The following is a 14,309-nucleotide window of genomic DNA, read 5'->3' as shown; positions in this document are numbered from 1 at the left end:
GTATTCATGCATACTTAATTTAGGTCAGGGTCCTGCAACTGTGTATATAAGTCACATAATGACTTTGAAGAGTTCAGGGCTTAAATGTTTTGCACAATTGTGCTTGACTAAGTAGCTGCATTGGGAACCAATAGCAGTGTTTGGGGGGCAGCAGCTGTAGGGTGCCCTGGGCTGGTCCAGCTGGCTCGGCAACAGATGGAAACAGCCCACAGTGCCCCAAAACATGGCTGCTTTGCTCAAACAGATGCTAAAAAGGGCAGTGACTGCTGGGGCAGGAGATACTGGAGGAGAGGCATGAGGGCACACTGAGGACACACAGAAAGGAAAGATAAGAGAATGCAAAAAAGGGGACTTGTGAGGAGAAATGCGAAGAGAAGCATTTTGAGAAATGAAATGGAGGAGATGTGGTAGTGGACGTGGCTGGGGAGATGGCTGGTGATGCGGCCTTGGAAGGAGGACATGCTTGTTGGTGGGTAGGGTGCCCACCTAAGGGTGGCCCACACCAGGGCAGAGACACCCTGCGGGAGCGCAGCCTGTGTGTGACCCGCGGGGGTCAGGGATGCCCCTGAACGTGCAGATTAAGAAGGGGCTAGGAAGGTGTTGGACAGAAGTTGAGCCTGGAGAAAGGGAAGGAAGGTATTTCTCTGGGTGTTTTTTAATAATTTGTTTTCTTGCTCTTTTCTCAATACCTAACGGGTGATTAAACATTTCTGTTTATTTATTTCCAATAAATTAAATTATGTGAAACGCCCTGAGTGGAGACTGTTTTGCCTGTGACAGTAGTGAATACAGAAGTCTCGTGAATGAGGTGCTGAATGAGATATATTCAAGCAGAGCAACTGTGAGCTTCATGAGCCTTGCCCAGTGCAGCAGACTGGCCATCTGCACCCTGGGCAGTCTATTGAGGGACTTTCTTCTTCAAGTATTCATCTGCTTTACCAGAGCAAGAAATACCGTTAGAAATATCATTAAGGCCGCTTAGATTACAAGTTCTTCAAGTAAAGCCTGATTTTATTGCACATATGTAGCAGGTAACAAAATGAACCTCAGTGTGTGATTAAGGTGTCCCACCTAGTAGGTTATTAATAATGCAAAAACCCTGAAACACATTTATAGAAAACAGAAAATACCATTCTTGAAATGGGCAAAAGTTGCCAAGTGAAAACAACATTGCTACCCATCACGTCTCTTTATGTAAAATCAGAACAAAGATATTCATATCCCTGTAAAAGAGTTCACAATGCTAATTTACAGCACTTTGAGAAAAGTAAAATTGTAATTATTCTCAAGATCAAATTCTTAAAAGGAAGATGTCTGCTTAACATCTTTGGGAAAATCAGTTCCTTTAAAAAAATATCTCAGACTGGCCCAAAGCATTAAAACTCCAGAAAAATCTCATGTCATGAATCTATATAGGGAAGGAAATACAGGTAACTTCAAATGGTAGAATTATTAAATAATAAATAATTTATTCTTATGAAATACAAGAAATACAAGAAATCAAGAAAGACACAGTTCATTGCAGCTCAGAAGATCTAAATCTCTCCACAAATACATATTAGTCCCATACCACAAAAATTATAACCAAAATCTTTTGAGCAGAATACATTATAAATATAATTTCCCTAAATATTGCTATACAGTGGAATGGCTTGCTAACCAATAACTGCTTACAAAAGCTGCTTCCTGCATTTAATTTTAAATCTTTTAAAATACTGTATTACTTTTCAAAACCTGCATATTTGTGTAGAGATTTAAAAAAAATTAGGATGGTGCATAGGGTGCTTATAAAAACACAAGCCTCTGAAGGTAAATTTATGCTGTGATGTACTTCCAGTTTCTTTATCCTTGGCAGAGATGATGTGCGTGTGTTACGTGAGCAGTCTCAGATTTGGAATGGGACTTCTTCAATATGGCAGGGTACAGAAACAGGAGTTTTTCCTTCTGTTTTCACAGTATCATCTTCTGTTCTTTTTACAAGTTCTGTCCCCCATCTTTAACATTTGGTTTTGATTCACTGTGATAGACAGTAGGATTAGTGAAAGACAAAAGGAGGAATCCAGTGGAAGGCTTATTGCAAGTAACATATTCCAAATTAACCAATCTCAAGCTGTTGTGTGTGGGCCACTGGTGGTTTGTCAGGTCTCAGTGGGAGATCTGCAAGCAGTCTGTCAAGCTCTAGTGCCAAGTGTTACCACTTAAACATTGGATAATTTTGCATGATGGCCCAATGGAAATGTTGACAGATGACTGATGTTTGTGGTCCAAAATGTTTTGGAACCAGTGTTCAAAGTACCTTTGAGAAGGTTGGAAGATGTTGGCAGCATATCTATGTATCATCAAATGAATTACCAATCTACAATCTGCACTAGAAACCTGTGTCAACTGAGGGGCAACAAGCAATAATTTGTCTGTCACAGTTTGTGCCAGAGAGAGATGCTAACAAAATCTCAGTTATGCAAGAAAAAAAGCACTTTTGCTAACTTATTTCATGTGTTTTGTATTATGTCATACTAGGAAAAGTCCAAGTTGGCAGGTAGAAGATAGAATTCATGCTGTAGGGTTCAAGGACAGCATACCTGCAAAGCCTTCAAGTTGTAGGTCTGGTGCAAGGAAGCACAAGCATGTTTGCTTTTTTGCCGTACTAGTTAAGAGCATCATATAATGAATTTCCCACACGACAACACTTTAAAGCCAACAACGCTCATCCTTCATGTTAGTAGTTACTGGCAACAATGGGATGTGGCTGATTCCAAGCTGATTTCAACTAACCTCATAGTGTTTCTTTTCTGCCTTGATAATTGTTACTGACCAACTTTTTCCTCTGTGAAACTCTTTAAATTCAATTAAGCATGCCAAAGTCTTGCAAGTCTGATGAAAATACCATTATTCTTTAGTAATACAGTATTAAAGGCAAGCTTGTTTACTGAGAAAGATTTCTCAAGGTTTCCACCTTCAGAGTGCAACAGGGAAAGAGCTGCCTGTCTTTCTGGCTAAAAGCGTTGTCCTTGGGAACCGTATGGGCCTTGTAAGATTAGAAATGAACCACAGCATCATGTAATACTGGACAACTTGAAAAATCCAGCCTACGCTGGTTGCTAAAAATCAGTCAGATTTAGAATAGTGGTTTTCCCAATCCAATCTTCCCAGTGGTAACCAATAAGCAATGACACCATTTTAATAGCTTTTTAATATGAAAGTCTTTCAGTACTTCCGGTCATTTTTGTCACCCATATCTGAACCCCCTGGTACTCTTCATATATCATTATTCCTGCCGAATGGCCTGAACTATAGAGGTGCTATACTACCATTAATGATATTACCTACTTCATTCCTTATGGATCCTAAGGTTCTGTCTGCTTCTGAGACAGCTTCTTTACACAAATTACTCAGCATGGTATAGGAGGTGTTAGCCCAACTTCCACTGAAGAAAGGTGCTTGAGAAAAGAAAACACCATCACACATAGCGTTGCATAAATAGCAAAGACTCGGTGATCTTAATAAGTGAACTAGAGTGAACTAGAAGAGGTGGGACTGGAGAGATGAGGGTGAAGGGGTATTTGCAGGGATGGAGACCATGGTTCCTGCCTTCTGTGGATAAACAGTTGAATCTTTTCATTTCCTGTGACAATTCTCACACCATCTTGGCTGTGGCAAGAGGACCAACGTAATATTCCAATTGTTCAGTTTCTTGTGACCTGGTGTTTGGCTCTGACACCTTGGCTTGCACATCCAGCACCTAATACTTCCAGATGGTCTCTCATATAAATTCTGGGCATGTCTGCTTATCTTTTAAGATAAAATAAGCCAAGGCAAATCAATTCAGTCTGTTATAGCCAGGAAAGTGATACCTTCTGCTAGAACAAAATAAAATGTTAAGTGAGAAATTAAAAAAAAATAAGGTGTTATTTCTACAATAGATAAGTCCCTGATTTTATCAAATATACTCGTAGGTTTGTGTGAGTCTGGAGGGAATTTAATTAGGATGGAATAGGACAACTATATTTTGCTCATAGATGATGACGATGCTTAATATCAGTAGATACATTGATGGAGAAAGACGTGGCATTGTGGCATGGCAAGAACATGTTTTTGGGGCTATTGATAGATCTTACTGATAACAGCAACACATCATACAGAAGAGAGTGGATAGCTCTGACTAACAAAGTGTCAACGGCTTCTTTTGAAATCAATAGGAATGGGCTTTGAAGTCAGACTCATAGGGTAGAGATTAATTGCTAGATAGACACATATTTTGACCTTATTTATAGACAGATAGGGAAACTGATGTCTTGTTATAATTAGTGAAGTTGCACTGGGTATTAGTGAAGACAGAAATCATCACTAAGCACTCCAGCATAATGCAGAAAGTCTAGGACGTGAATGGTGGATTCTCTTCTGCTGTTAATTGTATACTCATCTACTTTTGAAAAAGATTACACAGGGAGAGAGAAACAATTTTGCACATTTTAACCACATCAGACTAATGATAGGTGAATAGTGATCCAGTTCAGATAAATCCTTCTCTTAAAGAGGAGGCCAGTCCCAAACTCAAATTTCCTTATAATTTTCCTTTTGGTCTTCTCCTTACAAATCTTCTCCAAATCTCCAGAAAGATACTTCTTAATTTGTTAATCCTTCATGATTTCACTCGTGTCCTTACTGCCTCTGAAAATTTTTGTATTGGAGAGTCCTCAAAGCTACAACAGTTCCTTCATGAGGTTGCCCTCTAGGCCTAATGATTCCTCTCCTTGATTTTAGCTTGGGTCCTTCGCTGAGACGCTGGGCACAAGGGGCTAGCTGCTCTTCCTGGTCAAGTCAGGAGGAGTTTACTCTAACAACAACAACAAAGATTAAAGTAAAAAAAGCCTGATCGTTTTATTTCTAATCACTCATCCTTAACCTGTTTTTGGTACTCACACCCTGATAAACTGGCATATTTGGTTGTTGCATTCCTACACAGTGCAGCATTTCCCGTTGCATTATGCTTTGACCTACGCTGACCGCTTTCTTCTCTGGAGTCTTCAGATATTTCCCTTTCTCTCCCAACTTGTTTGTCTAATTCAAGTTGCATATCTCTATTTTTTTTTAATTCTCCATTCTCCCCCCAGGGAAGCTTCCCCACCCTTCCTCATCAGTCGTTGTTTGATCATAATAACGGAACTTTGGCTAAAGAAAACGAGTTTCATAAAAATCCACCCTGAACTTTACATCCCCTCTAGAAGTGCCATAAAACAGCTTTCCAAAACTGAAAAAAAAAACCCCACCCAAAACCCCAGACCCTGGAAAACTGGCTAACAACTCTCCCGAATCCAACAGTGCTTTACTTGGATATGAAGTCACACAGAAGTGGATACTCCAGCTCGCTGCCAAAACGTTTCCCATGGATCCTGCGTGGTCAGCACAAAGAAGAAATTGTCTTGTATCCCTTCAGGTTTATCCTACTCACTCCGAAGGCGTGCTGGTGGCCAGAAAGGAGTATGTCACCTACAGCTGACAGCAAAAATGCAATCTAACAGAGCTAACTGAAGTAATACTGAGAACACTAGCAGACTAACCATGGCAGTGAAACACTCGGTGCAGCTGGTTTTCTGGCAAGTTAGGTGGGTTTTATAGCCTCCACTGATCTGAGAACCTTACCTTGAGATGCACCCCTGTGCTAGATGTAGCAGAGACGTAGCAGTCTGCACTTGCAAGGACAATCTTTTCCAACCCTGCATGTCCCATAGTAGGGCATCCCAACACCAGCCAGCTCTGTCTGCTCAGTCATTCCCTTTTTAAGCATTGCACCAGTTTTGAAATTGCTCTGTGCCAGCAGTGCCTGAAACCAGCCTTAGCTGGCTTGCAGAGCAAGCCTAAAATGCACTCACAAACTTCTCTAATGTGATGGGAGAGGGAATATATGCCCTGCGACATAAAGAGTTCAGCAAGGCAGATTCAGAACATTTATAAGTCTAGATTTTTGTACCACACCTATTGCCGTATGATCTGATGGGGAATTTTTCAAATCCTTAGTTTCTCTAACACTGATTTATGTTTTTTTTAAGTGGAGGGAACTATGAATGTGCTCTGTCTTAGCTTATTGGTTTTGGATGCTAATATTACTTCTCCTGAATGGCTCAGTAAACAAGAAGGAGGAATAAATTTAGATTGCACTATGCCACCTGTATTCCTGACAGCTTAATTTGTTAATGTCAAGTCTGCAGGCTCTAAACGAATGCTCATGAAAGTCTTGACTATCTGCTGAAGGGCACTGGCTAGTATGATGCAATTAGCTGAGCTCATCGATTATGATGGACAGCTGGAGCTCTCTGGGTTTTTCTGAAAGAGCTTAATCAAAGGCATCAGAATAATAGAAGCTCTCTAAATGAGAAAGGCAGTGAACTAAGACAGTTAATTAGATTTTTTTTGAAATTGTTGTGTTTATTATACTTCCCATTTTTCCTTGACGTTTAAGTCTCCACCGCAAATGAGCATAACTGTACTGTTGATTTCACGTCAATCAAAAAGAGTTTTAATTTGCATAATAAGCTGAAAGTATTTGTATGGAACTAAGACCTGTAACAAGGTGAAAAAATAAATTCTTACAGTTTTGCAGGATTTTCATGTCCTGTCTTAACAGCAAGGGTGTTTGAAAGTCACTTTCATATACAGTAAACACTGCTTTTCAGATTTTTTTTTTGTTTGTTTCTTTCTTTTTTTACTTTTTTGTGATTTTCACCCTGGCCAACTGATGGATTCAGTAGAATAACAAAGCAATTCCCTTTGACAGGAGGCACAATACCAGCAAACCCAGCTTGTCTGTTAGCAACAGGGCTGGCTGAGCAGCTGGCCCCTGTCCCACTGCCAGGGAACGCTGACAGCAACAGCTACACCATTTCAGCTGCTAACCGGCTCCATAGCAGGTCTCGATGGCTAATGAATTGCGTAAGTGCTACCCAGATCTGTCCAGATCTCAGGAAAAAGAACAGCAGCTTCGGGATGTTTGAGAGAGACCCTGCGCCACGGAAAGTTTCATTACAAATGTTTGGGTCACGCTCTGTCCGCAGTGACTTTCCCTAGTGCGATAACACACTTCAACCATGCTGCGTTTTGCGGTAAAGCAGAATGAAAAAAAGAGTTTCGGAGACACCAGCATCTTTCAGCTGGCACAAAGTGTTTTGCTACAACAGCAGCCAGCCACGACGGAGCCAACAGACAGAGCAGTGTGCATGCATGTTGAAAATTGGCTGATTTAGTTGCCTACCCACACGTACAACCGAATCCTGGTAGCTCCCTAACTGCCAAGCTGTTAGCTATGCAGTCAGGCAGCTCCAGATTAAGCCAGTCCCTTCAATTTTAGACGCTTGCTTTCATAGCTGTGAGGAAATCCATGTTGCTTTGTCCACTTTTGTTAAGCTATTGGAGATCTGAATGTGTATGCATGTGGACAGGCATTGTGTAAAACTCCAAACAGATCAGCGCTACAAGGCAGCTGCCCTTAGGTACACAGGCCGTGTGGAGGACCAGAGGCAGCTGTTTCTTCTCTGGTGTCTTAGGCAGACTTTATCTGAAACAGGAAAAGCCGTCTGCCTTTAACAAGAATCAGAAGCTTTGTTTGGTGGCTTTTTCGAAGTAGTAAAAAGTTATTAACTTCAACCGGCATGATCACAAACATGATGTGGTGAGTTTTAAAGGCATATCTGCTGCATGTTGCTGATGGTACAAGCTATTGCTTTGGGGGAAAACTGTCCCTGTGACGTCTCCTCAATTGTTCGTTGGAAGTTCAGGCCTCCTGGGAAGATCACTGTCGCTGCTAGATACCTGACATTTGGAGAAAGAGTGGTCTGTTTAGATGCCTTTGGAAATGTTTCCTTGGATTCCTCTAAGCTTTGCACTAAGCTCAGATAATTCTTCTGGCTAAGCTGAGAATAGCTTTTTGAGAAACTGCTCTTCATAATTAAGGCGAAGGATGTAACAAGACTTGCTTTCTGAGCTGAAAGTGTTTAACAGCCCTAATAAATGGGTCAAGCATGTGGGTCTGTAACTGCAGGCTACCTGGCTGGCTGGGATAACAGCCTTACACCCTATGATGAGTGCGGATGGATGCCATGTGGACTCCAGCTTCAGTGCTCCCCTTCCCTTCCCACAGAGCTCGTTGCCACGCGAATGGAGCAATCCAGTCAGGCTATCATCTGCAGTGGAGATGCAGTCAGGACCAGTTGTCTCACCCAGACGGAGGCAAGGAAATAACAAACCAGTCATTTCACCAGTCATTTAATTCTACACAATGAGGTATACTCAGACTTTTCAGGATATGTATTTATTTTAAAACCATTGCCAGTGGATGTATCCCAGTCCTCCTGACAGCCTGCTATATCATTCCAGCGTACATACTGTGTCTCCATAGCATCACCCATTGCCCTTGTAATGGATGGGAAGGCCAAATGAGGCTTGTGTAGGCAGTATCATTCTGATAACTCCTGGCAAAGCTGCAGGATACAAAGCACTTCATATATTTTTCTTACCACTAATCTCATGGCAAAAAATACACCCCGTCAAAGTTCCTGGTACAGAGATAACAGTAAACCCACTAACACTTTGACACCATTCCCATTGTGGTTTCCGAAAAAAACAACCACTTTCTTTAGTGACTATCACTAGTTTCCACAGCTGAGAAATTACTGCTAGCTGCCAGAAAGTTTTCTTCACATCCCATTTAGGTTTTATTCTTACTCACAGCTGTAAAAGCTGTCTTTAAGGTCCTATTTTCTATTCTCTGTTTTCCTCAGTTGATGAGCACAGGTAGAAGTTTAGATTGCTTACTGTTGTGACAATCTTTCACGATGTTCTTTCCCTAGCTCCAGACCTCATCGGGGTTGGCAAATGCTTGAATCAGATGACACAGTGGTCTCTTAAATTTTATTCGTATGATGGGAGAATTCACGGCTGCTGCAGTGACTGCACTTACTGTATCCATAGCAGCCAATATCACACTTGGCTGCTTTGGAAACAGTCCCTGATGAACACTGGATTTGCATGAAAGGCTCAATTGTTCATACAGCCCATCAAATTAAACAAAGGAAATTTCCCTTTTGGTTGCATTTGCAGAAAGACAAAAGTAATTGCTGTGGGCCTCATACTGTGAGTCCTGGGTGCCTGCTGGGCCAGAGCAGGTTTTTCCTGTGGATCAAATCAAGGTAGCTAAAAATCTTTTGTTTGCCAGATTCCAGGGCTGACACACTCCAGCCTGACTCCTCTTACAGAGCAGATGATTTTAACATTGTTCATCATACAAGGTATCCTTTTATTTCTGATTCTTTTGCCTTCTTGTGATGCCAGTGATACCTGTCCTCTCACCTCCTCACATATCACCATGTGACTGCTTTGATTTGAGGTTATTATTCTGTGCTAGGATGCTCCCTTAGCTCTCTTTCTTTGATGCAACAAAACCAGAAAGTTTAAATATTGAAAGATTTTAAGCTCATGGAGTTAGGTCTGTCATTATCTGGTATGAGCTGTCCAATTTTCTAGGCTAGATTTCTAGGCTGGATGTTTTAGGCTAGATGCACATTTTTTGGACTTGTGGGTTAGAACTGGAAGCTCAGCTCTGGAACCTCTTACTTGTTGCCCACCTGTTGTTGGTTCAAGGTGAATTTAGGCTATCCTGGGTTTGGTTGTGGGAGTCTGAAGTTATTGCTCTAGGCAGCAGAAAAAAAGGAAGAAAACACAAACCAACAAGCTTTTAAAGTTTCATTGCAAATTTGCCATGTAGTTTTAATGGTGCCATCAGGGATAGAAAATGGTGCAATGAAAGAAAAAAAGAATCTTTCCATAGGCTTCTTTAGAACCTCTTAAAGAATGATGTATAGAATTGTACCTCATTTATAGGAATTACATGGGATAGTAAAAGTCCCCGAAACTGTTAAAAAGAAAGGGAAATTGCTCTGGCAAGTCTTTTCATGAGTAATTTCTGGACAAACCTACCACACATTTACGTATGCTTATTGACAATTTCATGCTGTTTTACTCCAGTAGTGCTGTCCAAAACAATGAATGTGGTAAGTAGGAAACATTGAACGCAGTCATCAAATGTGAATTTAGTCAGACTCTTACTGTGCTGCTCTCACTCTTCTACCTAACTGCCTTTAAGCCTTATTTTCCAACTCCCTGACAATTTATGCTGATCTAAGTCCATGTGCTAGCACTGGTATTTTTCTGATCCTGTGGTAAGCCAGTTCAGGGAGCTGAAGAGGAAGAAAACTAACCTTACAAAACCAACCAAATTATTTTCAGTCAGTTTGGCTCCCTGAACTTGATTGCTAAGAGATCAGCAAGCACCAGTGCTAGTGCAAGTTTAAAGAATACTCTAGGAAAAAAGCTATACTTCAGGAGCTGGGTATCCTAAATCTTACCTGATCCCTGGTTTCTGAATGGAGTTTCAGCGTAAATCAGGATTCATCAATTTCCTTGTTAGGATAGCTTGCTTTTCTCTTTCCCAAACACAGAGTCTGTTGTGACTCATTAGGACACACCTTGATGAAATAAAATGCAAACCAAATAACTGAACTGACTTAATGGATCCAGGAGTTATCCACATGCCAGCAAGAAAATGTAGGTAGAGTATTTCAAAATATAACAAGATTGCAATCTGTTAACCAGGTCATTTGTGTCATTTCATAGTTCTGCCAATCAAGCAGATCAGGTGAAGCCTTGACCTTTCTGGAATCCATGGGCATTTTTTGATTTGCTTGAACAAGGATTTGACCGCCAAGATTTTTCTCTTATAACAGAAAGCAGAAAACCAGAAGTTACTCTCTCTGCATCTACAGTGGCCACATATTTGAATATATAAGTATATTTGTTTGTATAAAAGAGAGCTCACAGATGCAGAAATGCAATGTGGATTTAGAACAGAAAAGAGGGGATAAACCTCTGGAATCAAATCTGAAACTATTGAACTGTCCATATATACATTTATCATTGCAATAAAAGTCTAAGAAAACAATTGATGTTTAGGAGGAAAGGAATGCTATAGCAAGCATCTAATTAATCTTAATAAATCTTAATGTATTTAATTTAATAAATCTTAATTTTTCAGTGTAGTGCCTTGACACCATATGCTGTAGTGGGATATCTGCAGTTGTGACACCTTGAAACGTCCAATGTTACTCTTTACCTGCTAAATCAATTGTCTGTTTTAGTGGAAGTCTTTACTAGCTGATTTGTTGGAATACAATACAATACAATACAGGTGAGAAGGCCCAGAAGTTGCATTCCTGTATTCTTACATTTATTTGTTTGTAAAAATCACTGAAAGATTCAAAGATGTGTAACAAGATTACAAGACAACAGCACAGATATTGTGGCTGATCCCTTCCTCAGATGGGACATTGTCAAGGTCAGGCTATTATCAGGCATGGCATTGACTGTTTGGGCAGAAGGAAAACAACCTTTTCAGCATAACTATGTCAATTTGAATGTGAATAATATTTCTCAACACTTAATCTGGGAAAAGCTGTCAAAGGTCAAAGCTATAACCTGAAATAAAAGAGGAATATTCAGAGCTACGAGATGTTTGGCAGTCAAGACTGAAAAGTAGAGCTCAACTGAGCCTCAGCATACATGTAATTCTACTAAAAAAACCCCAAACAAAACCCAAATAGAAAGAAAAGAGAAAGACGGTGTTTAACACTGGCTGTACTTAGCAGAGGGTATTGTTGGTTTCCACCCTGCATTAATCCACTCCAGAGACTGTGCCAGTACACAACACTGCAGTTTTAAAAGGCTTAGTGTTTGGCAGCTGTTTTTCTTGTACAGTAGGCTCCATGTACAGAATCATGGGATTACATCTTTCCCCCCCCTCCACCTGAATGTATTAACTTCCTTTCAACAGTATTGTGACTTAATTCCCCCAGAAAAGGGAGGAGGGCAAAGGAAGAGGAGGAAGAAGAGGAAAAAGTCAACACATAAAAATGCTATAGATTTAATTTGGACTAGAAAAAGACTTCACATATCTGGAAGCTCAATAGCTCTTTCAGGGCCAGAATTATCCCCATATGGTGACCTTTGAAATATTCTTTAAAATTTTTTAAGAGGGGTCACATCATGGCTTGAAATTTGGATGCATTTTCAAGTGCAGTGATAACTTAATTGTTAGGAATTTTTCTGCTACTCCTCTCTGGTCCCTGATGAATTCAGAGAAAGTAGATCTGGCAAGAAACTAGAACTGACCACCTTTTAGTGAAGGTCTCCTCATCAGCAGCCATCATTAAATGTATATGGGATGCTGGGTTATGGGACAATGGGCTCCACTGCAGCCAGTGGAGCTGCAATCCTTTATACCAGTAACAAGTGGCAGTAACTGGCTGGAAACATATTTCTCACATCTCTCAGGCAAAAGTGATTCCATCACACTCCCTAGATCATGGGAAATACAGAGATTACTCCTCCTAAACCACCATCCTTCTACATATTTCTGAATTCATTCCCTGCTGTTGAGTGGAGATGTGGAAGGGAAACATGTTGACCCATTCACAGACACTACCAGACTGCTAAAATAATCTGGAAGTGATTGTATTGTAGGTAGTGTAAATATTTTTGAGCTCCAAGATGATGGAATTCCAGACTGGCTTTTAGATGCTGAGTGTAGTTTGGCTCTTTCTTGTCTCTGCTTATTAAAGGTCTCTTAATATCCTTTACAAGATCCCCATTTCAAATGGTCTATAATAAGAAGAGCGAAATGAGGAATGTGTTGACAAGTATTTCCTTAATTATTTACTTTGCATTGTGAGGGAGAGGAAAACCAACATAAATTTACAGGGTGTTCTCTAATACGTTGGTTTATATATCCTACTAAAGGATACAAAAATTCTTTTTTTTTTTGCAATGTAAGAAGCCAGCTTAGGAATCTTTGGACTCAAATATACTGGCTGTAGACATCTTTGACTAAATGTTTGCTAAAATACTGTATTTCATGCTGGAGCTATATAGGCAGGGAAGGAAAGACGTCCCCATATATACGAAGACAGCATGTACTCGCTACTTTGTTTCCTGGTGTAATGCAGACCTCATTGCTTTGTCTAGCTCTGACAGCAGAAAGTGCTGGCAGCATCAGGAGTTCGGTTTAGATATCTTGTGTTTACTCTTAAAATTAAAAAACACATCCATTTTAGAATTTACCCAGAACAGCCCCAAGGCTACTGACTACCTTTAACAGGCAAGTTTCCCTGATTTTGTACACTGATTCTGCCTAAAACACAATAAAGGGCTGTATAAAAGAAGTGAAGACTTTTATTTGGGGACAAAAGAAGTACAGCATCACCTTTGGGAAAAAACTCTGCTGGCACAAATGGACTCTATATAAAGCACTCTCGCTTCAGCGTCTTTGGCTAAAGTCTTTTTCCTGCCTGGCTATGAAATCTTTGGAGGGTGAATGACCCTCTTAACCAGCACACTACCACCTCTGTTAACACTTTCCCAATTGGAGAAATGCATGTGAATGAATTCTGAGCATCCGCGCTTTCCCTTGTTCACCCAAAGGCAGTGGCAAAGGTATTCTCACGCTAAATTTACGTCTCTCTTTTCTAGGTTAGCAGGCTTTGATTTGTCTCTTCGCTTCTCTTTCCTATGTTGGTGGAGAGATCCTTACTCACTCAGCTGGTAGACGTTCAGACCCCAGGGATTACGTGCACAGAATCTCCCTTAGCTTCACACAAATAGGACACTTCGGCACCGAGATGCTTTTCTGCTCCCAGACGAAGGGCTGCCTGCAACTGTGGGGCCTGGGGAAAAGCCATCAAGGGGGTGGGCAGAGGTCAGACCCAAACAGTCAAAGGGTACGTTCCTGTTGTGGATGCGCTGTGCTCCTAATCAAAGGGCAAATGCTTCCCGACGAACTGAAAGCTGCCGCTTTGTGGTTTCTCTCATGTTTCGACTACCAGGATGTATGTGACAATATGGAAGGACTGCACTGGCCTCACAACGGTGCTTGCAGGTAGCTGCTGTGAGGTCCCCGAGGTGCCTACGCCCGTGTGATGTGTTTGTGCCATGAAGGCCACTTGCTAGTGCAACAGCCACGGTGACCGCTCGACCAAGGATGCTGCTGCTGGGTTCCACTGTGCTCAGTACCACTGTGCAGCTGGCTGCGTAGCTCCTGCATCTGCAACGCTATGCGCCCTGTGACAAACGTACCTCTGTGAAGGACCACCAAGATACACCCCCTGCGTTACTGCTCAATGGGTGCAGACAAGGTGACCCCACCACCTCAGCAGACAGCCCGAGAGGACTTCAGCCACAGCACCGCTGGCTCGGTCCTGGCTGCGTGGCAG

This window comes from Accipiter gentilis, chromosome 15 (genome assembly GCF_929443795.1).
Source record: "Accipiter gentilis chromosome 15, bAccGen1.1, whole genome shotgun sequence".
In the NCBI taxonomy this organism is placed as follows: Eukaryota; Metazoa; Chordata; class Aves; order Accipitriformes; family Accipitridae; genus Astur; species Astur gentilis.
Note: the sequence above shows the minus strand (reverse complement) of the source record.